The sequence below is a fragment of the Rattus norvegicus genome, chromosome 10, assembly GCF_021556685.1.
Source record: "Rattus norvegicus strain SHRSP/BbbUtx chromosome 10, alternate assembly SHRSP_T2T, whole genome shotgun sequence".
Classification (NCBI taxonomy): Eukaryota; Metazoa; Chordata; class Mammalia; order Rodentia; family Muridae; genus Rattus; species Rattus norvegicus.
The window spans coordinates 29,796,296-29,822,991 of NC_141543.1; the positions used below are offsets into that span (position 1 = coordinate 29,796,296).

Consider the following 26,696-nt stretch of genomic DNA (forward strand, 5'->3'; position numbering starts at 1 on the left):
TAAGAGTCCTGCAATATCAAAGCAGAACAGAACTGAATTTTAAAACAAGAGTGTTGTTTAAAAGTACAGTGTTAGTCATAGTCCCCCTAAAACATTAATGTTCACGGAGGCCCCAGAGTTCTGCAAAAACAACACAAAGTATAACCCTTTTTCTTGGTTGTCCAAGAAAACTAGATAAAAGAGCACCACACGCTTTATTTGAAGGGCATAAATAAATCAGTCTTGAATTGGTCAGCAAACGCCCTCAATGTTGACTACCTTTCATTGTGCTAGTAGTTACTATGCGCTGCCACTGACAGATAAAAGCCATCTCTGGTACATAACAGTTCTGGACCCTGATTGCTGCAGTACAAACCTGCAAGCCAAAAGTGTATCCACCGGTGGAAGAGAACCTCTTACTGGTTGAATCTGAGACCTGTCCACAGCGGGGGATTCATAAGTAGTTGTCTAAATAGGCCAAAGCCCCCTGGCCCAGGAAGTCTAGGTTTCTATAGCAGGCTCTCCTACTACTGTTTTACTGGGCAGTTGATTCGTCAAGCTGCCTGGATCATTTTCAATACTGGTCTGAGAAGCTTGGGGGTTTCATTTGTCTGTTTGTTTGTTTTGTTTGTTTTATGATTCTTGTTTATTTGTCTGTTCATTTCTTTTTGCAGTTTGTAGCAGTTAATTCAGAGACTAATAAGTGGTCAAAATAATGAGGAAGAGTAACTCTAAGTTCCCTACCTTACAGCTATTTCCACCCCAGCCCTGCCCTTTAAGGCTCCGGCTCACAGCACTAAAGGAGATAGAATTTAAGAGTTGAAATATAGGGAAGTATGGTCTGAAACTCTGTCTTTGGAGTATATATGCTTGACAGAAACCCCAATTGTGTTAGTTTCCTGAGTTCTTTGGCTGGAATTCAGCACCTCAAACATCTTAGAAAAGCTGTCTACAATTGAGCTAGAGACTAGACCTCACTTGAAAACGTAAAATAATAATGATAACCTTAGTGTTCTACTGTTGTGTCAAGATAAGGTTTGCTATGATCCTAAGTGTTTTGTCATTTAAATGCATATTTCGTCTACATGATAAAGCTGTTAATATGGCCTGTATCCTTTTCAGAATTTGTGTCTTTCAAATATACGTGAGAATGGGGAAGTAGCTTGATCACAAAGCAGACATGCAGCCTGCACATGGCCCTGGGTTCAATTTTCAAGACCAAAAGAAAATGAACAAAAACCTAATGTCTAGTGTTATGGTAAAAAAAAAATTTTTAAAGACAAGAAAACAAAACAAATAAAATTACCAAACAGAAGATAATTTTCTGCCCATCTCAGTTTTCTCCACTTATAAAATGCTTCCACTTATAAAATTTAACATATATATATATGATAAAATATATATCATTCACACTTACATATGCATGCTATATGACTAGTTAAATCAAACAGGCCATGTTTTTTGTGCCAAAGTTTTAGCATCACAATAAAAGTAAAACTGCAAAATCATGATATATTTTGCTCACGAGAGAGAAAAAAAATCTTCTGCTGAAAAGTAGTCTCTGTAATTACAAGTAATTTGTAGTAAAGTTTAAACACTGTACGGAGAGTTAAAAAATCTCACTCAAGCGATTTAGACTAGTGAGTGACACTGGATGATATTTCATGTCTTCCCACAAATCAAAATGCTCTGTTCCTTGACAGGATACAAGATTTGCCAGATATCAAAGATTATTTTGCGCTAGCATGTCATTCTCCAACATGAATAGATGATAGTTAAAATGTAACTTCACAGTTATTTTGATTAAATTGTATTTGGATTTTGTCATCTCAACTTCAAACACACCATTTTTCATAAGCATTTAATTTGCTTCAACAAAGGAGTTGGAAATTCTGGGTAATATGTTAGACAGAATATTGCAACCCCAGAAATCAGTGCTGATCATCAAATGTACAAGGCATATGGATATGGGCATATACAATTGGAAATTTTCTGATAGACCTGTTTAAAAAAAATCAGTAGAATTAATTGTAAAATGTAATGAATTTAATCAAATGTGTGGCAAATATTATCCTGTTACTCTCTGGCTAATAAAAGGAATATTACGGGGTTGGGGATTTAGCTCAGTGGTAGAGCGCTTGCCTAGCAAGAGCAAGGCCCTGGGTTCGGTCCCCAGCTCCGAAAAAAAAGAAAAAAGAAAAAAAAAAGGAATATTACAGGACTGATGAGATGGTCCAGGAGATAAGTATACTTGAAGCTCAAGCATGAGGATATGAGTTTCAGGCCTTAGATTCCATGTAAAGCAGTAGGCATGGGTATGAGCATGCAGGTAACCTCAGTTGTGGGAGTAGGGGGTGGAAGTCACTGGGGTCGTTGGCTTCTATCATAACTTCAAATATTTTAGAGACCCTGTCTCAAAGAAATGATGCAGACAAACGTAATATAGTAGACACAATAATCCCCCTGATCCCTGTATATGTCCACAAATACATTCATTCAACACACACACACACACACACGCACGCACGCACACACACACACACACACACACACACACACACACTCATTCAATACTCGCATACAATAAATGAGTATGTGACTTTAATAGTTTACTAACCGAGGGAATGTAATGGCCCCAGGGTTATAGAAGAAGGTGCGAGGGAGCTTCAACCCTCGATGCCTCAAACATGAGCGGGATAGGAGATGGCTGCCCTCACCTAACCCAGAGCCATAAAGCCGGCCTTCCTACCAACAACACTAAAGAAGATTTTATTACCACGCCTGTTAGGCTTATGTCCTTGTTTGAACTTACTATGTTTGTCCCTGAGACCCTATGAGTATGTTGACGAAGCACTTCCCAATATCCCTGTCCTGGCCAATGGTATGAGACCGCACAACCTTACCCCAGAGACTCTGGCCACATCCCCACGGCCATAAATACACCCGTCTACCCCAGTTAAATAAAGTACCTCTCCAAAGCTCTTCCCCAGTTGTGTTCATTGCTTGTACACTCCGACCTAGCTCCTGCGGTGTATCCATTCCCTCTCCCGACTGAGTTTTGCTCCCCTCCCAATACAGCCTGGTGGGAAACAGCCTGGATACCTCAGGGAGAATCAGAAGGTTATTTCATTTATATTTATAGCCAATTTTGTTTCAAGCACCCAAATGCCTGGTGGGATGAGGGTGCCTCCACTGAAGGTATATTGAAGTACAGCTTTCCACGCAACACATAACCTTCTGTGAGTCAGGTTTAAAATATTAGGTGGGCTTATGCTTTAATTACTTTCTCTAATCACTTCAAGTGTTTCAAGAAATAAGTATATCTGATATTTTATAAGAATGAAGGAAGCATTTATTCTTTGAAGTAAACTTGGGTTTTATTCCATCTGCCTTATTCTTCTTTACAAATGACCTCCAGCTATTTAAATTTAATAGGTAGACTTATTCAAAATTCCAAAAAGACAAAGGACTTTGTGTAACAGGTTAAATGACCATTTTGAGTGTCTCCCATTGAAGGGGACCTCTGGAAACTTTCTTCACTTTTGTGCTTCACCTTTCCTATCGATTTACCTTCTATGTTTCTGTTTAATTTTACTCAGACTTCATGCTAATGTGTGGAAGCCAATTATTTACTTAAATCTATGTATATTTTCATTGGTTTTGTCTGCTTCTGTAGCATGAGCTGCTCGAGTACGGGCGTGTTCCACCTACCAAGCACCGTCAACATTTACGGAATGGAAGCATGCACATCGTGTTGGATGTGATCAGCAAATATTAATTCACTGAAGTAATAAATATCTTCCCTACATTTTAAGCCTATGCCCATTTCTCTGCGATTTTTTTTGTATTAAGGAAGATATTGTTTCAAATGTTTTCACTGAAGGGCGGGGAGATGGATAGGGCTTTCAAAACAATTTTGATAAGGTGGGTTATGTCTGTGGGATCCACATTAAAATTATTTTGGGATGCAGTCCATTGTGACTGTAACTGCAGGGTTTTCTATAGAGAGATGAGAGATGGAGACAATATCAGCCTGAAGCTTGCTTAAGAACTAGAAACCAGTAATGTTATCAGTACAATAGACGAGAGAGAGAGAAAGACAGAGAGAGAGAAAGACAGAGACAGAGACAGACAGACAGACACACACACACACGCAGAGACAGAGACAGAGACAGAGACAGACAGACACAGACACAGACACACACACACACACACACACACACACACACAGAGAGAGAGAGAGAGAGAGAGAGAGAGAGAGAGAGAGAGAGGTCCTTGTCCCCAAAACAAAGTGGGGAATACTAACTCCCAAGAGTTTTTTTTTTTATTTTGTACTCCACATGCACTATGGCTCATGTGCCCAAATACACACACCAGGGTATCACTATGAAATAACAACACATTAATGCATCTTTCTGAGAAGTACTTTCACAAAAGAACCAACGCCCTTACAGAATTTGCCATGAAAAGGGCCCCAACTCAAACGGTAGTTTCTGTAAACTACTCTTATCTTCAGCAGCAAGCAACCCCATGACAGAGCATCTCACATTTGTGAACTTGGAATAAAAGAAACGCTTATTCTTTTCCCCAAATCACATCTATAGCCGGGCTAATACACTGGTGTTAATCCAGCATACAAGCTTGTTTCTTTCCCCTTACTGAAAATGCCTCTCAAATTTAATTAAAGTCAATACAGAAATTAAGAGCTTAATGGGAGCAAGGATCGTCTGAGTGATCCCATGCTGCTATGAGTCTGTGATGTTGTAAAAGATAGGATTATGATTTTATTGTCTGGATAAACAAGAGAAAGGATAAAAAGAAGAGTTGTGAAATACCTCCTGGTGGGAAGGAACTCAGAGTGTAAAACTGTTGCTTTAATCAAGTCAACAGAGAAATTAAGTAAAAGGAAGGGCTTGGAGCACAGCTAACTCTGTTTGTTTAAAACAAAGAGGAGAGAGCGCATAAAAGATACTTAGAGAAGATTGCCTTTTTAGTGGGACGCTAAGTTGGAATGCTAGGATAAAATCTGCTCTCTCTTTTCAGTCTGTGAGACATTAGGACTCAGGCAGGACTGACCACAGGTGACACTTAATCAGATTTTAATTTGAAACACTCAACATTGACAAATGCTTAGTCCATTGAAAACTTCAAAACAAGATATTCCTTAATCAGGCACTGAAAAGTTAAGTAAACGTGAGAAAGTGTTATGAGTACAAAAGTAATCTATGGCGGCATTTAACCCCTTCCTGCACAGTGAAGAAGATCCCACAGACACAACACTTCTATCCCTCCTAATTTCCCTCAGACCACTGTGACAGCACCATGTGTGCTTATTTCTTGCAGATCTCTGAGGAAACAAGCAGTCGGCTTTTTTTCTCACCTTCTACATTTTCATGGCATTGCATTATAAAACTTCCTTTTCCTCTGCCCCCATGTGCGAACCACCCATAGTTGAAATGGTACCACTGTGGAATGATTGTCCCAGTCTCCACACTAATGTTCTCCTCCTTACACTGGCAAGATAGCTTGGATTGCTGAAAGACACTGTCTTCTCAGCAAAGTGTCTCTTCCTTTCTCAAATCATCAGCCCTAGTTGTGGAATTGTTGTCCTCTTTATGCCTCATCTGTCCCAGACACTCCTTTCTCTTTGAAGTAGTCTGGTGTCGACTGAACCACTCTCCAGTTCTTCTTGCCTTAGTCCTCAACCTCAGATTTCTCCATACCATTTTTAAACTTCAGCGCTGTCCCATTGCCTCTGTATTCTGGACTACTGCACTCTTAAATCATGGTGTTTCCAAATTATACAGAGTTAATTGCAAAATTTAGACTTCCCAGTACTTGGAAGTCCTCTCCTCTAACATACCAGTTAACTGTCCTATCTCAGCCACGGTCTCCTTTTTTCAGGCACATAAACTAATTCTTTCACATGGCAAACATCCCATTTTCTCTTTTAGTTTTCTTTTCTTTGCCTATCAGAATCTTTAGCTCCCCAACAGTTGGCATTTTTCCCCTATGTTTAATCACCTTGCTTCTTCCCTTATTCATTTTCTCACCTGAATGTACAGTGGACCAGTTAGTTTTGTCAGTGTTCTATTTTGTTTTCCTTTGCTTGGGGACAAGGCCTTGGTAGATAACCCTGTCATGCTTTCTGTTTTTATTGTCTTAATAATAAGTGATAACAAGATGGTGATTGGCACCTGTTTAACGGAATTGGTGGTTTCAATAAGAACAGATCTAAAATTAACTTCTAAAAAAATGTATGTTAAATTTATACTCCTTTCAAACACTCTACTCATTGTCCTCTTTCCAGTCTATTGCCATTACAGTTACTATTCAGTTTTCCTGGGAAGCAAACGCATCTGTATGTTATTGCACAGCCGACAACATGATGACATTCTTATCTCATGTGCTTCTTCCTCCAGAAGCGATCTGTGACTACTGTCAGCCACAGGACTATCATTGCTGTCCCAGCAACTACTCCATTAGAATCCTGGTCTGATATTTTGGTGGCAGTAGTGGGTGTTTTGTTTTGTTCATGTTTTGCTTACTTATTGTTTATATTTTTTGTTTGTTGGTTTGATCACAAAGCATCTGTGTATTTCCCATTCATTTACTTATAACGGTGCTTATCACCCCACTGGAGAACATGGTCAATCAGCACAGAGTATATTCACATGTACTTTCTAATATCTAGCATAGACTTCATAAATAATGTGGTAAATAAATATTTCTAAATTCAAAACCAATGAGTGCTATTGTTTTGATTCCAAAGTGTAGAAAAGAATCAATAAATACAGAAACCTTTGAATTTTGTTAGAATTTTGGCAGTCAATAAAGAAATATTTAACTGCTATCTACTCTAGTGTTATGTTTATATCGTAGTATGTTCACAATTTGTCTTTGCAGAACATGGGTTAAGTTGTGCAATTTTAGCAACTTTACAAGAAGCAAACATCTACTAGATATACATATACACATTAGAATTTGAAAATAAGTTACCCTGGATCCTATTCATAGGTACCATAGAAGCATGGAGTTTGAAATGCTGTGTTCAAAGGGTGTGTGTGTGTGTGTGTGTGTGTGTGTGTGTGTGTGTGTGTGAGAGAGAGACAGAGACAGAGAGATACAGAGAGAGAGAGACAGAGAGAGAGAGACAGAGAGACAGAGAGAGAGACAGAGAGACAGAGAGAGACAGAGAGAGACAGAGAGAGAGACAGAGAGAGAGACAGAGAGACAGAGAGAGAGACAGAGAGACAGAGACAGAGACAGAGACAGAGACAGAGACAGAGAGACAGAGACAGAGACAGAGAGAGAGACAGAGAGAGACAGACAGAGAGACAGAGAGAGAGACAGAGAGACAGAGAGAGAGACAGAGAGACAGAGACAGAGACAGAGAGACAGAGAGACAGAGAGACAGAGACAGAGACAGAGAGACAGAGACAGAGACAGAGAGAGACAGAGACAGAGAGATAGAGACAGAGAGACAGAGAGAGAGACAGAGAGAGGGAGAGACAGAGAGACAGAGAGACAGAGACAGAGAGAGAGACAGAGAGAGAGAATGAGATCTTTGTATTAATTTCCTGTCCATTTGATCTTCCTGTCATTGCAACAAGTTGATTTCCATATATAAGTTCTAAGAAAGAATTTCATATTTGAGATAGTTCAAGGATAGCTCAAATACCAGCCCCTTATACTGAGATAATCCACAGAGGATTCTGTTGCATTCAAACTTTTCCTTGGTTTGAAAATACAACTGATTTACAAACACCTAGGTTTTCCACGAGCATCCATTTATGTATTGCATGAGGAAAACAATCTATGTAGATTGAAAGCTGTCTTTCTTAATTGTTTATGAATGCATTCTGTGATACCTATGAACCATGCAGCTGTCAATAACACGCTAAGTAGATCCCTAGGTGTTATATTCTACTGGAAGAGAAGCATAATAAAGAGATATGTAAATAAGTGTTTATCACATATTGGTAAGATTTTACAAAAACTACAAGGAGTCTACAGAAGCTGTGCAGTCTTATTTGGTAGTAAAGCTCAGGGAACCATATGGGATTCAAGATTCTCTTCTCTTCTGGTCCTTTCATTCTCTTTCATTCTCCCATCAATTAAAAGGCTCTGTTATCAGTCACTGTTCATAAGGAATCATTTCAATCTATTACCATGCATCTACATTCCAATAACAGTAAATAACAAAAGTGAAGCCAACTTGGAATCAGATTTATTGCCTATTCATAACATAATACATGTCTCCTTTAGCGCTTAGTATCTTGCAGACTCAATTTGAAGACACAAGGCTATCGAAATTGATGTTGTGATCATTTTTTGCCAAAGTTTAATTTGTGATAATTGGAAGAGTTGAAAGAGAAGAGAAATGTTGAGAGAAGTTTCTCCCAAAAGTTTATGTGTTCAGGTCACTGGGGGAAATACCTTTGTGTTCATTGATGATAACCTACGGTACTGTGAGAAGTGACTGAAATCCTGACTAACTGGTGCAGTAGAAAACAAGACCTGTACCACCTTTGTGGATTTACATTTAAAAGTATCAGTTGGAGAATGCAAGCATTATCAAATATCAAAGTAAGTTCTTTGTCTAACTAACGATGCCAAAGGGATTCTGGGAACTGAGGTAGTGGCTGTGGAGGACGGTTGGATGGGAATGAGAATTTGGTCATAGTGAATTAGGGTCACATGTGCTAGTGATGGATCTGGCATTTATGGGGATGGTTCTACTGAATTTTATAATATGGAAGCCACTTGGAAAGTGGTAGATGCTATATATCAACTATGACAATCACAACAATATTTAATTTTGGAACCAGAATGGAAGGTATAAATTTTAGTCCCTTTGAAGACCAGTAACTTGTCCAATAACAAATTTAAGCTAGCTATGGCCGTTCCAGCAGCAACAGAGCCTATACTACAACAGGAGGTTTTACCCCTAGTCAGGAAACAAAGCTGAGCAGTGACAGGCAGCCTGCTGTGACAACGGTCATGCACGCAGGTGAAAGAGCCTTGTTGCTACAAAGAGCACATTTCAGACAATGCATGTTGATATGGGGAATCATGGAGCAATCTAAGAACTGCATTTGAGAATTGTGAGATAAGAGCATGTTTTTTACATTCTGTAGAAATAATAAAGCTTTTCAACAAAAGATTTTATAAGTACTCTGCTTTATGCAACTCATGCTCTTGAATGATAAATTTCTCACCAAAACCTGAAATGAGCATAACATTCTTTAAGTAAAAAAAGTTTCAATTGGTTAATGTGCTTACCATGAGAATGTCTTCATTGGATAATATCCCCGGTGATGATCTCCCTAGAGAAAGTGAGAGGTGGGGGGAAAAATAAACATTTTATCACATGATATTGGCTTTCAATTTTAATATATTTTGTTTAATGGAAAGTATTGCCACAATTAAATCTAGGAATTGTCAAAATACTTACACACATAATGTCTGTTGCAAACTCTAGAAGCAAGGGTACTATCTCCTAGTCAGAGGGAATACACAGAAGAGTTTCAGCTGTCAATCACAATTTCAAATCCTCTAACTTTGTTGGGCTCAGTTTCCTCATTTATAAAATCAGGGAAATTGATTGAGTGGGACATGTTTTGCTCAGTTTAAGACAAAGAAAATGTACTTTTAACCACTTTAAAAATGAATTATGTTATCCTCCTCAATGTCAAGTAAAAGTACACACACGAAGCATCAAGTTGTGTTTTGTGTAGTTTGTTTTAAATTGGAATTTGATGTTATTAAGCAATTTGAAAGTGTTTCATTTCAATCTGGAAGAGAATATATTTTCCTTACATTTCAGTATTCTTAGCACAGGCAACTGAGGATGAAAATGAAAAGGGAAGACTAATTTGTCCCATAGAGATTTCAATGTCTCTAAAAGAACCATGTGCTTGTAGAAAATATTTCTTCATAATTAGTTTTCTTTTTTTTTTTTCATCACGACTGCTTTTCCAGCACCACACATCAAGTTTAGACTTCAAACTTACAATTGGGAAAGTAAAGGATTTCCAAAGTCAGAGGGTACTGTGAGTCATTTTTAATACGAGAAGAAATACAAATGAACTCCAGCCAGCCTTAGGCTCCAGAAGGGAAGTGACAAGCACTCTGAGGAGTATTTATAGTACGTGGTGGTCTGAGGATGCCTCAGTGTGACTCCATTAACACTACAGATCCCACTGACTTATGAACATGTTCTTCGTATCTAAGACTTTTACAAAAAGTTGCCCAAACCAAATCCTCCAAATATTCCCATGATAAATAAAAGACTCAATATTTACATTGTAGTCTTACAAAAACTTTAGGACATGCAGAGATATTTCATGTTCCAAGTAGCGGGATGTCTGGCATGAAAACGAATGTGCAGAGTAACTGGAAAAACTCCATTAAATAGATCTGATTTTAAATTCCATCACCAATAGAAAATTACTCTGGTTCTCCCGAAGTAATAAAGTCTAGATCTCTCTTGTGTCGTTCAATGCAGACGGGGGGACAGCGGAAAGTTACAGGAAGCTTCATTTAATTTCAATATAAGAGCCAAGCCTCCCGAGTTTCTTTCCAGTGACTAAAAGCATTTAAACAGAGGCTCGATACTTCTTCCTATTAGACAATGTTTGGCCTGTGTCTCCACTACCCCCGTTTTCAGTGTACTAGGAAACTGAATCTTCTGGTATACCAGGGCAGTGCTATTCTTCACTGAGACACACCCCCTAGTAAAAACATTTAGGAGAAGGCTATTGGATTAAAGAGTCGCTACACTTACTTTCTAGATCTAACATTGTATAATTCCATGTTTCCACTACCTTTGTCTGAAACGAAAACTCTGGGATAAGACAATTTAAATATGAAGTGCTGAAGTGTTGAAGCTATTTTACTTCCCCCTTTTTCAATAGCTCCTGGATCTCTTAGGCTGGTTGTCATCCTGACAGTCCTCACATTCCTCAAAGCTGAAACAGTCTATGTTCCCAACGGACCTGCACACAAGGCTTCAAGCACTGATAGTCACGATTTAGTGTTAATCAATAAATATTCTTTTAATTGAAGTATATTGAAATTATTTCCATGTAAGATCAGTTCTAGATGCTTATATGGTTCTTTAAAAGAGTTTTGGAGATTATGCAAAATGTTCCATAGTTTAGAGTTATAGTGAAATTATTTACTTGACGAAATCACTTAGACATTACCATGTTAAAAATTCTGTGGATTACAGCCATTTCTCAGGAGGCATATGGAAACTGAATCCCTTAACACTATTTAACCTCACATGTTGTTTTACATGTTATCTTTTTGAAAACTAAAGATTCTTCCAAATTACTACAAAAATACTACATTATTGAAGCCCAATGACTTGTCGGAAAAAAAACCTTATTTTTATTAAGAAGTATAGTTCTTGGTTTGTTTCACATTTTTTCTTGATTTTATTTACATAGAAATTTATATTCTTAAAATTTCTTAACAGCTCATTAGTAAATTTATGAGTCACTCAGTCTTTAATGTCTGAGTCAAGACTGACTCAGTTAAGTTAGACTAACTGTATGGAGAATGTCAGTGTTCACCTTCTGAATTTAAGACTAAAACTTACTACAATATTTTTTTCATTTCTCTCATCATCTCTCAAATGTCCTGCCACATTAATATTCAGAGTGGTTTTACTCCTTTCTGTATATTCCTTTCCAGTTTGGTATTATTTCTCTCCTCTGGTATCATCATTCTCTGGCCTAGAGACTGCTTTATTCTGAAAGTGATCTTTTGTCTTACAGGATGATGAGAAGCAACCCTAACTTTTTACTATATGACAATAGTCCCACAAGTTGTCTTGTATCGGATTCTTTACTAAAATACTGTGCACCAAATGTTCTTTTCATGATGAACAAAGGCACTAGCAAAATAGTTTAGAAACTCAGAGAGGTAGAGCCTTGTAGGAGGTCCTTAAGTTGATGATCTGCTTCCAGTAAACATGCCCTTCTGTTTTCTGGCTAACGGCTTGAGCAGTTCTATTCCATTGTTCTCATTTGCCTGCTAATGTGCTGCTTCACCAAAGACCCAAAATTAGCAGAGCCCATTATGCCATGGACTGGAACCTTTGTGAGTCAAAGGAATTTTTAGTTTTATACATTATAGCAGGTATTTTGGTACCTTATTAGAAAGCTCACATATCCATATTACTCTAAGCATTTATGACACACTGTATATTCCCCATCAGTGATGCAATATCATTTCCTTTACGAATCAGGAAACTATCTCACATTTAGTTATTTTTATTTTTTTTTTCTTCTTTTTTCTTTTTTTTCGGAGCTGGGGACCAAACCCAGGGTCTTGCGCTTGCTAGGCAAGCGCTCTGCCACTGAGCTAAATCCCCAAGCCCTAGTTGTTTTTATTAAGTGCTTCTTAGACAACGCTTTTCCTATGATGTGAAAGGGTTATTTTTCATTTCTGGAAAACAACAACAACAACAACAACAACAACAACAACAACAACAACAACAAGAAAAAGCAGCATACAAGCCAGAAAATCATGTTACCACTGACTTACATCAGTATGCTGTGTAAAGATAGCCTTTCCTTCCAATGGTATCATTCACATCTTAGATACTTTTCTTATGCAGAACTTCTGTAGTATGTGTTCATATCCATATCTAAAATTTTATCATCACTTCAAGCCAATTTGCTTCTATCAAAAATGGCACTAACATATAAAGACGTGATTCTTTTGGGATTTGTGTTTTACATATATTAATACCTTTTTTTTTTATTTTTTTTTTTCGGAGCTGGGGACCGAACCCAGGGCCTTGCGCTTCCTAGGCAAGCGCTCTACCACTGAGCCAATATTAATACCTTTTTTAAGGCTACACATTCCTCTACTTTTATTAGGGAAATAAGTTAAATTACTACATCTGTACGTTCCCATCCCACATACACAAACACACACACACACACACAAACACACACACACACACACATATCTAGGAAATGTTTGTTTTCTCATTTATCTACACAACTTGTGTTTAGTCTTGAAACCAGATAAAAGTCTTATTTTTGAGAACGATTACATATGAACTAATTATCTTTATTCCCACTTGTTAAAGAATACAATGCAATGCACTGTGCTATAAGGACAGAGTTATTTCTGCCCAATGTTGCCACACTACACATGTTCACAGCAAAGCTCATCTGATGCATGACAGCCACTCAGAAAGCCTTGAGGCACAGTTTTTCAATTTGGCATTTCCACTCCCAGAAGACTCTAGTTTCATCTACACACTTGAAGATTTTACTGGGTCTCTCCCTCTGCCAACTCATTTATAAGCCCATTAGATGCTTCCAGTCTCAGTGGATTCAGCTAAGTGAAAGTCTGTAAAAAAGCAAGAAGAATTATATGTACAAATGAAAGTGGGGTCACTGGCTTGCACATTTGCATTGAATAGCTACCACAGACTTGAGGACAGCCGTCTCTAACAGAACTTTCCTTCAGGATAGAAGGGGTCCATATTTACATCATTCAATATGGCAGTCACATGGGACTGAGAGCTCAATATCACTACAGTTATTGATGAAATGAATTTTGAATTTTATTTAATTTTAATACAGATAGGCACACACAGCCGAGGAGTCCTGGCTAGGGACAAGCATACACTATGTTGTTCATGCTCATGAAAGAGTATGAAAAGTAGTTTGTCACCCACATTTGTTCCTTCATCTCAGGTTTCAAGGACAAAGACATAAAAGTTAAACTACTCTCAACTTCTTAACTTGTGACATGAACTACAAACGAAAGTGAATATAACCGCAGATAAGTATCAACCTCATCCCTCCTAAAGGAAACTTCCTTTCATAACAGATGGAAACCATTACAGAAAACCCAACCCAATCAAACCACAGAGATGTGGAATGCAGTCCCAACTTACATCACAATTCCTGCACCTTGACATCAGGGGTGATTGTGGAAGAAGAGGTAGAAAGATTGTAAGAGCAAGAGGAAAGAGGAGTGTTCTGTGAGATTGTGTCTCCCAGTAGGATCAGACCTATGTACATGATATCTTACCAACATGATTTCCTAAACATGAGTTGAACATGGCTGATATTAGCAGTTACAGCAAGGTGGACTGGATGGGGGAACACTCATGAGTTTGCAGCTGCACAAAGAACCACAAGCACATAAGGAATGCTGAGGGCAGGATTTGTAGTTTTTTCCTAGGATGGTCAGCTTGAAAACATACATACATATATCTATATATCTATATTATTATAAAGATGAAGCAGGATACATTTATGTAGTTATGTACACATTGAAGAAGACACAAATTTGAAAGAGATCAAAGAAGAGAATACTGTTCATGTCAGATGGTTATAAGAAAGTGGGAAGGTTGTAATTCTTTAACAATCAGAAAAATAAAAATGCAATAATTTACAAAGACTTAAAAGGAAAAATAATAAATAAAAACACAATAAGTTCCATAAGGTAAGTAACAAGTACTTGTCAACACCCAATGTAAAAGAGAGGACATGATCCTGTATCCATGAAACATGAAAGATGCCACTAAACAACCATCAGGGCAAACAAGTTCAATATGCTAGCACAATACATAATAAACACAGGAAAGCCATCAGTAAATTCTTTAGATGCCAGTGACAAATGACATGTGGTAACAGTGACAAAATATTTGTGGTAAATCACACTTACAATTGCTACCATTTCTGTTCAAATACATAACTGAAATGGATGAAAACCTGCGTAGAAATTATATCAAATAACATTGTTAAGTATATGGAAGAAGTTTAATATTAAGCCTATGAAAACTCCAGTGACGTTGTTGAAAAAAATACAAAAATCTAAATCAGAAAGTTGTATGGAACTCCAAATAACCAAAACAAGTTGAGGTAAAAGAACACTTTGCAGACATGCCATTCCTTAGCTGAAAATAAAAAATACAGCTATAACTACAAAAGCATGACACTGTCATGGAAACAGACACATAAGTCAACATACTATGATCAGTAAATCTAAAACCTGAAATGAAACTTTAATAAGATTTAATGGCATTATCATCACACCACTAGAAGGTTTTTAGCAGAACCTGTAGTATCCTAAAGGAATAAGATGACAATTTGAAGTTCTTAAAGAAAATAATTGCAAACCAAATTTATTATACAAAGCAAAAATCATCCTGAAAAATAAAGAAAAAATAAAGAGCTTGAAAATCAAGCAAAAATATTTAATAAACTCAAACCAACAGTCTAAATTCCCACAAAGATTTTAAAGGCAGTCCTTAACTCAGAAAGGAAGGATAAAATGCTACTACCAAGAGGATACATAAAAGGCAAAATCACAATAGAAGTACAAATATGCAAAATAAAAAATAGAATCTACATCATTAATAGATTACCAATCAAACCAAAGAAATGAAAAGGGGCACACAATTATAAACAATATTTAAAAACTACAGTAAGAATATCTATAAAGTCTCATAACACTGAATATACATATTCAAATCTGTATATTGAAAGACATATGCTGATGAAATAAATGGCAAAAATTACTGAAGAAAAGGCTACTGACAAGAAATTCAGTGCTTTAGGAAGGGCATGGGAAACTTAACAAAGAATCGTTAAAGTCGATATTTCAAGAAAAAGAAAATTTTCTATCACATAGACCTATATAATTTAGAACAGTAGGCAATATGTAGAGCATTCTAATAGAAATAGAATATAAATTTCAAAAGTGTGTATATGTGTGAGTGTGTATGTGTGTATGCCAAGTTGACTAAAACATACTAGCAGAAATGCTTACATAACATTTAGAAAACACAAAAAGCAAATCCAAAGAAATAAAAAAGATTGGAGGAAAAATAAACGAAATATTGAACAATCTATCCAACAAAGTATGGGTTATTTTAAATAAGATTAAATTTTAAAATTGAGACTAAATAGAATGCTAAAATAAATGAAATCATAGAAAATAACCATATCGTAAGAAATCAACTGAATTACTACTGACGAATAGAAGGCTGGGAGTGCAGCTCGGCAGTAGAGTGTATCTCGTATGCACAAAGTACTGGGTTTGATCGTCGTGCCTGAAAATGAATTATTTTTATTGATTAGCATTATGAAAATCTGTGTATTGTAACAGTGTTAGAGAAACTTGAAAGCTCTAGTTGAGATGGATAATTCTGTGGGAAGATACAGCTGCCAAACATGAACTATGAGAAAAAGTACAAAGTTACACAGATGCATTACAATGAGATTGATTACAAATAGAACCTTGTCCAATTCAACCCAGATCCTCTGGAGGAGCAGCAAATACTTTTAACCACTGATCCATTTCTCTAGCGCTTTGAGGAAACTTATAATAACAATTCTTTTTCAAACCAACAAAAACCAAAAGGGAACTGTTCTGGTGGGAGGCCATCACACACTACTCCCAAAATAAGAGAACGATTTAACAAATAAATAAGCGGCCTATGTACAGGTGAACATATATGTAAGAATTCTCAACACAGTGGAAAAATATTAAATGCAAAAGAAAATCATAGAACTCATTTACCATTATCATATATGTAGGTCTCCTCTTAAAGATCACAACAGGCTTCAATATAGGCCAAGTCAATTCTTATGATATACCTCATCAGCAAAGACTAGCTAAGAATCTTATAGCCACCTCAATGGATGCAGAAAAATGCCTTATAGAAAATTCAGGATTTTCCTATGGTAAGAAGAACAGATTTTAATACATCTATTATGTAGAAAGGTGACTCGAGCTAATGATGACACACAGTATTTTTGGAAAGGAAGAATGGGCCTTAAGTCCTCTTTTTATAAAACCTGTACCAGTGAGGTAATGTGTTCATTAATTAGCTAGACTTATCTATTCTGTAATGTATATGCAGTTCAAAGCATCATGTTTTACAAGATAAAAACATACAGCCAATTTAAAAGTCATGTTACATCTTTGTACACGGGAATAATTGCATGGGAGGTCATAAAACAGAGTTACGTAGAATCCATAAAGGCCTGTGCTTCTGTGTGGGCGAGTCATTGCACAGTCTGATGAGGGAAGTGACCCACATGCAATATTAGAGATAACCTTACAGTATTGGTGAACAATTGCAGAATGAAGAGATGAATTGCAGAGGGGACATTGCACTATGTGGAGTCCAAAGAAAGAGCATAAATGAAATGAGGAATATGAAGTTGAAAGGAAGAGGACTCTGTAAGTCAATTATTTCTCTCAGCACATTTACTCATTTTAAGAACATATACCTGGTAACTGCACCATTATGTATCTTAATTTATCTCCCTTATGCAGTGTAATTTCGCCAGCTATAATTTAAAATTTAATTATGTTCTTAATTAGCCATTTCTGCTGAAGGAGTGATATGCCCCCAGAGTGGCAGAATACAATTAGTCCCTCACCAACTTCTTATTGAACATATTACATGTGCTACCTGCTCTTCTTGGCTGAAGAAAGAACTCCTAGCTGGGGACATATGAAAAATTCAGTGAAGTATGCATGGAAATTGACCTTGACAGATGGATAAGAAATAAGCAAAATGACATCTGTTTGTCCCAAAACTGTTATTGTGCAAAATCAGCAATGAATCCCCAGGGATTGTTCATTATTTAATTCTCCAGGAGGCAACAACATCTATTGACATGCCATGTGCTTTTATTTATACATTATGTTCCAAGGCTACATGCTAAATTTTTGGACTGTTTTATGTGGTAAGAGTTTTCTAATTTCATTTCAACCATCGTTCCAATATCACCCTATTAATTCTTATATATATATATATATATATATATATTGTTCTATAAATACTCAGTCAATTAAGTTTCATCATCTTACTTGGTCTCTCTTCAATAAGCTAAACTAAATATATGATATGAATTCACGTTAGATTGATATGAGGTTCATATATACAACTTAATAAAATTACATTTCACAAGACATGCAATTTTAAAAAAGGAAGTGTAATCCAGGAAAAGAAAAATACAAAAACTGGTTTGTGTGTGTGTGTGTGTGTGTGTGTGTGAGAGAGAGAGAGAGAGAGAGAGAGAGAGAGAGAGAGGGAGGGAGGGAGGGAGAGAGACAGAGAGAAATAACAAGTGGATATCAATTTAGTTCCATGAACTTTGATCAAAGTTTATCCTAACATGAGACAGGAATGAAACTAGAAAACATCATCCTGAGTTGGGCAACCCAGTTCCGAAAGAACACACATGGTATGCACTCACTGATAAGTGAATATTAGGTTAAAAAACTCAGAGTACCCATGATACAACTCACAGATCATACGAAACTCAAGAAGAAGGAAGACCAAAGTGTGGATGCTTTGGTCATTCTAGGAAGGGAGAACAAAATAGTCACAGGAGGTAGAGAGTGGGAGAGACTTGGGAGGAAGAAAGGAGAGGGAGGGGAAAAGGTGGGAAGGACCAGATATAGGAGGAGACAGGGATGATATACATAGGGTCAGGAATTGGACAGACGTGTGTACAAATGGGGGATGTGGAACTGGGGGTTGACACAAGAAAGTCTCAGTTGCCAGTAAATCAAGAGGTTCCCAGGACCCAAAAGAATGACATCGGCTGAAATGTCCAGCCAAGGGGAGGGAGAACCTGTAGAGACCATATCCAGAGGTTAGGCAAGGCCCCCAGTTGGGGGATGGAGCCACCCGCTCATCTCCAAATTTTTAACCGAGAATGGCTCCTGTCTAAAGGACAAAGTGTGAAGAAGAGACTGAAGGAAAAGTCTTCCAGAGACTGCCCCACCTGGGCATCCATCCCATATGCAGACAGCAAACCCAGATGCTATTGTGGATACCAAGAAGTGCACGCTGACTGAAGCTTGATATCACGGTCTCCTGAGAGGTTCTGTCAGAGCCTGACAAATACAGATGCAGATGCTGGAAACTAAACAATGGACTGAGCATAGGGACCCCAATGGAGGAGTGAGAGAAAGGACTGAAGGAGCTGAAGGGGTTTGCAACCCATATGAAGAACAATATCAACCAACCAGACCCCCCAGTGCTCCTAGAGACTAAACCACGGACCAAAGAGTACATATGGAGGGACCCCTGGCTCCAGCTGTATATGTAGCAGAGGATGGCCTTATCTGTCATCAGTGGGAGGAAAGGTCCTTGGTCCTGTGAAGGTTTAATGCTTCAGTGTAGGGGAATGCCAAGGCAGTGAGGTAGGAGTGGGTATGTGGGTGGGGGAAGCACCCTTATAGAAGCAGGGGAAGGGGAGATAGGATAGGGAGTTTGTGGAAGGGAAACCAGGACAGGAGATAACATTTGAAGTGTAAATAAAGGAAATATCCAATTAAAAAAAAACCAGAATGCTTTCCCACAGTATGACTGAATAATCCACAGTTAAAGACTAAACACCTACATGTGCACAAATCCTATGTTAAATTAGAGCAGTTGAGCGTGTGCTGCCATTGCTGTTCATCTACAATGAGAGCGAGAGATTTTTTTTAAAGCCCTTCCACGAGTAACAATGGCATTCTGTTTTGTTTAACCTCCTATAAAAGGAGGGCTAAAGCATTCGGAAGCATCAAGTCCCTTGCCAGCGAAATAGGAGTACTCTATAAATTGAATTTAAAGATGTTTATCTCTCATTACCACTGTTTGCATTAACAGCGGGTTAATCTTTTTGGAGTTCTGCCTCTGCTTCAATGGGTTGTTTAGCACAACCAAAGTTTGTCTTAATTTATTAAGAAAAAGAATTAGAGAAGTGATTTTTCTTTAACACGGTTTACTGTTACAGCAAGGACTGAGAGTGGAGGATCGGAACCTTTGTTTTTCGCGTTTCCCATAACTGGGTATATGAACCCGTGAAAGTTGAAACAGCGACAGTCTTTTCTTTCCATTCTTTATAATAACGAGATTCAGCTGGTCCTTAACAGTGTGATTCTTCTGAGCAGTTGGGGTTCTGCTACACTGAATCATGCTCCCCCGGAGTCCTGTTTTGTAAGCAGAAGCAACTAATAAAAGCAACCGTAATGGCTGATTTGGGTGCTCCTGGCCGTGCACCTGCATCCTCAGTGACCAGCCCTGAGCAGCTCCAAGCTGGGCAGACACTGCTGTGCGCCCTCAGGTGTCATTAACGGATCATTGAGTCAACAGATCATGACAGCTCCTTTGGAAAAGTCTAGCTCCACGTCCCCACTCTCTGCCCAGGGAGTTACATCGAGGCTTTAACAGCCCGCAGTGTGACTTAAAGAAATTCAAGAGGAAAAAAGGATGTGTTTCAGCTAGTTCCAAAGAATAGAGCATCTATGCGACTGCCCGACATTTTAAATATGGGCTCCTGGGGAACGGGAAACTATTTAGAAACACATTTTCAGGTAGTCTTAAACATAAATGTGTATCCTTAATAAATAAGTTACCCTCAGGAGTCAGTTTTCTTCGGAACGGTTACAATTTGAGACATCCTCCATCTCATTCTCTGAGATGCCGTACACACATACTTAACTCTTTTGGACTAAAGTCACTTGGTGGAGACTAGCTTGCTGCTATTTTCATTATTTCAAGTGGAGTCTTGAGTGAAATGTAAGCACCCTTGCATGAAATGTTTCCGATAAGCTCTCTTAGGTGTGGCTACCATGAAAAAATTAAACAAACAGTTCAATTATTTGACTTCCTATTGATCTGACAGCCACCTTCTAGATGTTTGCTGTTTGAATGCGGATAGACAAAGGACAAGGAGTAGAACTTGACTGGATCCTCAAGAGAAGGTTAACTGTTCATGTAACACACTCCGTTTCTCATTTAGGAATGCTACTGGCCGCATGTACTGCTCTTTATAAAATCTGCTGACCGTCATGATTTTGTATTTACTGGTATTAAATAATGTCATCATTACTTGTTATTTTAGGGACAGGAGTGTGTATTAGTGTGTACACATATTTCTATGTGTGGCTGCACATCTATGGAGCCACATATCAGTCTTAGGTCACTTTCTGGAGACGCTGCAATGTTATTTATTTTGAGATACAGGCTCTCTCCTCAATGCACCAGGAAGGCTAAGCTTACTGTCTGTGAATGAGCAGCGCTCACCTGTTTCCATCTCAATTGTACTGGGGATAGAACCACACCTCCATGCCCAGCTTTCTGATGTGAGCATTTGGGAGTAAGTTCAAGTTCTCCTGTTTGCATGACAACAATTTTACTGAATGAGCGCCCCACCTCTGTCCCCAGCCCTCCTAAGAGTTCTGAGATAAAATTCATAATACTGAAGGTTCTCAGTCTAGAATCCAACTCACTTTACCTTTACCTTATTTGTCTTCTCCTCCCTTCTTTGAAGCAGGGATTCTCAAATGTGTGTGTGTGTGTGTGTGTGTGTGTGTGTGTGTGTGTGTGCATGCGTGCGTGCGCGTGCACACATTAGAACCAATTGTAGGGTTTGTAAGACCAGGGTTGCTAGATCTTATCCAGAGTAGGTGGGGCCAATAGCAGGTGCCTGTATTCCCACTCTCTCCAGAGGATGAGGAGGGAACTTTCAAAATGACTACTTTTTTCAAACATTCTTGTTTTGATTTTTTTCTGTCCAAGGCCCCTCCCCATCTTTCCCTCTCCACCAAGACAACTTGGTGGTAAATGTAATGTGAAGTTAGGTATATGATAACCACACCATTGCCTAAGCTGTCTGGTACCATGCTCCTTTTGTTTTCCAGGAACATGTTGGCATACCTGGTGTTTAGCATGAAGAAGGGGTGGCACTTGGTTTGGATCTCATGACATCCAGACCATACAGAGATGTGCCTGCAGTATCAATGAGTACAGTGCGAGAGGAATCTGAATTTGTAGCAGAAGAGTGTAGTGGATGTGGTTTCAGACAGGAGTCAAGCAGTTTCACAGTATCCACGGGGAAATGATAAGAGTAAACGTCATATTCTCAAGATGTTCGTGTGAAAGGCAAATTTCCTTGGTCTCCATGTAAAAGGTCATGCTTATTCCAGCATTGAGAGTTGCTGAAAGCAAAAAAAAAAAAAAAAATAAGCATCACCGATGTGTGTTTTTACCGGAAGTGTGTACTGAAAAAGGTACACAAGCCACAGTGCACACGTGGGTGTCAGAAGAGACATTTTCGGAGTGTGCTCTCTTCTTCATCTTTAAGTAGTTTTCAGGGCATTCTAGTCGGCCCTAAACAAACTAGTTTTATTTAAAAACAAATATGTAAATGAAATGAATCACATGAAAAATACTCACAGGTTTTACGGATCAAGGAAACGGAAATCAGAACCAGGGTGAGTGACACTAAAGAAGGCTTTAGTCAAATAGGCAGATAGTAATGATTATTGGCAAGGTTATACAGCAACCTTAACCATCAGACATTGGTTAGTGTAATATAAAATGGTTCTGCTACTTGAGAAACTTCCTTGAGGGTCCTAAGTGGATGTATGAAAAGTCATTACATGGCCCAGCTACTCGTTTCAAATATGTTTTCTCAGTAGGAATGTATGTTGACTGTTCTTAGATGCTCAGTTACACATGCATAGGGGAACCAAATGAGTCAATGTGTCTATAGGCACCCCTCCAAGTCACAAAGTAGGAAGTATAACCTTGGTGATTCATTATGAGTTAGCTTGAAAACATCTTTGGTAATATAATGTATGAACTAACAACTGCTACACTGTGGATGAAGATGAAAATAGGCTTCGTGAAAGCAACTCATCAAAAAGAACATCTCTGTGCATCTTTTATGCGAAACAGGAAATAAAACAAACCTGGTGAAACAGAAAGGAACCATTTTTCCAGTTCCTATGTACATTTTGGCATAGTAAGAAGCAAGGCTCAGTGGCTAACGCAGGTAGCTGATGACTGAGTACAACACTAGGAACTGATTTAAAAGTGGGACAAGGATACCAATCCCACTATGATATCTTCTGACCTCCACACTTACAGCATTGAATGGGCCACCCCCTACATTAGTGGTTCTCAACTTGCCTAATGTATGTGACCCTTTAATACAGTTCCTCGTGCTGGGATGACCCCCACCCCAACCATAAATTTATTTTTCTTGCTAGCTCATTAACTGTAAATATTTCCACATGAATAAATTGTAACTATCTGATATACAGATGCTTTTAGGGTAATTTGACTCACAATGAAGTCGCAACCTAAAGGTTGAGAGCCACTTCCTTACATGATAAATCAATCAATCAATCAATCAATCAAAAGTAAGTAAATAAACTGACAACAGAAAATAACTGCATTGTTCTCATTTTCACATTTCACACAGGCATGAAAACACATGAGGGCTACATCGGTTTAAATTATGAAAATCCATTGAATAGCAAATGAAATAACCTGATGAAACTCTAAAAGGGGTTCAACAAACTGACCTTGTTAACACTCCAATTTGAACAATCTATGAAATTCACAGGGAAAAGGAATTTAGAGTTTTTGTATCCTTGAAAATAATACCTTCATGTGACTTCAGGCTGAATGACCATGACTAGTCCCTAGTGGTCTATGTGTATGTAAGAGAGGAGTCTGTAAGCAACTGTGCCCACTGCTGATTTCCACAGACTCTGAGTTTTATCACTGGGACCCAAGCTCCATTCATTTGGAAATGAATCCCTTGACCATAATGGAGGGGCCATACAGTATCTTGCTGTGGAACTGGTAACCAAGTCCCTGATGCGTGCATTGATACTGTCAGAGTAGAAATGGACAAAGGTATATTCAGAGGAAGGGGTAGGAAATAGCTCCTTAGAGCCTCTTTTTCCTATGTAAGAGAGTATTTCTTCCACAGTTAGTGAGTCCATAACTGTCTGAAAGAAGGTCCATGCATTTTAATAGGAAAGAAGAATGCTATGCTGATCATTCAAAGAGAACTTTTTTCAATTTTAGTGCCAGAAAGGAAATGCCAATGTACTGTGACACAACCATTGTTTGTGGCTCTTAGTCCAGTCTTGGCTACATAAGTGATATCTGGCCATAGCTCCCTCAGGGCATGTTTAAGTTAGCCCAGCAAAAGTGTGCCTTTGACTGACAAAACAACCGAGGTAATATCTACTCTTAACTTGAAAACAAATCAAGATATCGCTTTATATGTGTTTTGTACAAACCAATCCAAAAATGTAGAAGCCAATTATTAGTCTTACGAATAATCTCACATTCCCATCAAATATAAGCATTCATATCTAGACAAGGTTACAACTATGACATATTTATTAGCTATCCCATTTAATTTTTAATAGCTCAATTCTCCAAGCAGAGGTAGTTTTACTTTTAGATAACATAGATAACAGGGTTTTCTTTTGTTTGTTTTGTTTTGCCTTGCCAAGGAATGAACGTGATTTGTGATTATTACATTCAAAAAATAATTTTGCTAAGACTTAAATTCGGGCTCTGTGTATAACTTTTCTTGGATACTTTAAAGATGCCAATATTATCCACGTATTTGTCTCTCTGGAATGTGTCCTCCTCAAGTCTTACTTTTTATCTGATTTTTCTTTCTTTCGCAATTTTTAATCAATTTGATGATAAAATTGTTTGTATAGTTTCTTTTTCATGATCTTATATGTGTCTATACCTCTTGAATTGTCATAGTTGTAATGATATTTCAACTAATTATTAAACCACTCTGTTACTTATTTGGGGTAGCCTCTTGATATCGCTAAGTTCAATGGTCTTCTCCTTCTAGTTCTTTCATTGCTCTTTGTTTGACTTAACCAGCTCATGAATTTCAGCCAGAGGCTTTAGCCTTCATCCATTGATGTTTGACCTGTCTGCATGTTCTATACTCTTCTTGAGTTTTTGGACACATGACATGCAGTTGTAATCACTATTGTAATATTGTACCCTTTAATTATAACCCTTTCGGTTGTAGGTTGAGTTAAATTTGCATTTTTGTTACATCATGGGTTACATTTTGTTTCTGTAGGTCTGATAATCTCTGAGTTGACAGACATTATATATTACTTTTTGTAATTGTTTGCACATTCGTATAAATTAATGAGATATGCAAACTCGTGGAGAGAATGCACTAAATTGTACTTACATAGAATACCATTTATTTTGAAGTACTTTCCTCAAAGATTTGGGAGAGTATCTTTAAAATTTTCTTATGGCACCTTCTATGGTCTCTGCCTCCTCCTTCTCTTTTGTCCTTTTACTTTGAGAAAAAGAGTCTCACTCCTAACTTCCTAGGCCAGCTTATATTTAAATTCTTCCTGCCTCAGCCTTCCTCACACTGAACCTACAAACACAGAGAGTCACACAGCTTTTCCATTTAACTCTAATCTAGCAAGCAAAGAACACTTCCCTTCTAGTCCTGATTCATTCTACATGTGAATTAAATGTTCACCATATAGCTACCATGTGTTAATAAATTGAACAGCAGTCTGAACAATTGGTTGATTAAATTTGACATTACTTTTTAGAATTCAGCGACAGTCCTATGAGCACACCACTAAAAGGTTAGTTTATTGGAATTTTTGAGAGATAGCAATTTAAATATATCTTTTCTGGCAAGGTTCTTACCATTTATACTGATTATAATTTGCAGGAACAAATTTCAAATTGAAAAATCAAGGAAAGTAACGCACCATGGTTAATTGTGAAAGCCGAACTTCTAACATATTTTATCGTAGCTGATTAGGAAATCTGCCTCTTCAAATTAGACATCCCTTTGCAGTGCTAAAGAGCCAGTGATGAGTGACAGAGTGTTCACCTATTGTCCTTCCCTTTTCCAACTTTCCCAAAAGTTATCAGCATTAATATCAGGACCTGTTGGCTGTCTTCTGAAGATTTATATTCTAAGGGAAGGAAAAGCAAGTAGATACTGGACGTCTGTAAGGATAGGGATGTGAAGACAATGTCATGGGATTAATGAAGGGTGACATGTGGCCAGCAACCCATTTGGAGAATAAGACCTAGCCTTCCCAGGAGGAATGTTCTCAAGGTATAGAAGCTTACCTGAACAGAACTATTAAGATAGCCATGGGGGTCGACTGTAAAATCTTTTCTAATTAAGTGCACATAATCATAGAAAAAATGTTTTCTTAGAGACCAGGAGATGTACCCTGTGAGACTTAGAGTGTAAGAATAATCAGATCTTTCTAGCTCATGAGATGTTATTTTATATTGCTCTTTAAGCCCATGTGATGGTTGTTTTAAAGTAAAATTATGTTAGGGGAAATTTTACTCTAAATCATATAGGTAGAGGAGTCAGATATATATATATATGTGTGTGTGTGTGTGTGTGTGTGTGTGTGTGTGTGTGTGTGTGTGCAAGCATGGCCACCATCTATCTACAAAACTCTTCAGTTTACAGAACTCAATCTCCATCTCCATTAAACTACTATTCTTCACGGCGTCCCCTCCTCAGCCTCTGCCAAACAGCATACACCGTTTGTTTTATGAATCAGAGTATTTGTTACCCGAAGCAAATAAAATGATATATTATTTGTTGCTTCATGCTAGGCTTACTTTATTAGAATAAGCTTTACAAAATGCATCCATGTTGCAACAGGATTCAGAGGTTTTTCAGTCAAGCCTGAATAAATTTCTCGTCTTTATGTAGTTGCTTTGCCTGTCCATTCATCTCTGATGATATTAGGGTTGCTTTTATACATTGGCTACTATGAATGTTGCTGCTTTTACTATGACTGCACCGCTGTTTCGTAACTGGTATCTTTGTAGTTGTCTTGGACCTATGCCTAGATGTAAGTAACTACATTAT

At 37.8% G+C, this 26,696-nt stretch overlaps 1 long non-coding RNA gene across 1 annotated transcript in view; it reads right to left on the minus strand.

The window, feature by feature from the left end:
- The window catches only part of LOC108352072 (uncharacterized), a 107,158-nt gene that overhangs the window by 22,236 nt on the left and 58,226 nt on the right, over nucleotides 1-26,696 (minus strand). Inside the window, exon 3 of the long non-coding RNA XR_015632379.1 lies at nucleotides 9,265-9,308. This is a non-coding gene — a long non-coding RNA (uncharacterized LOC108352072). The remainder of the gene's footprint in view (nucleotides 1-9,264; nucleotides 9,309-26,696) is intronic.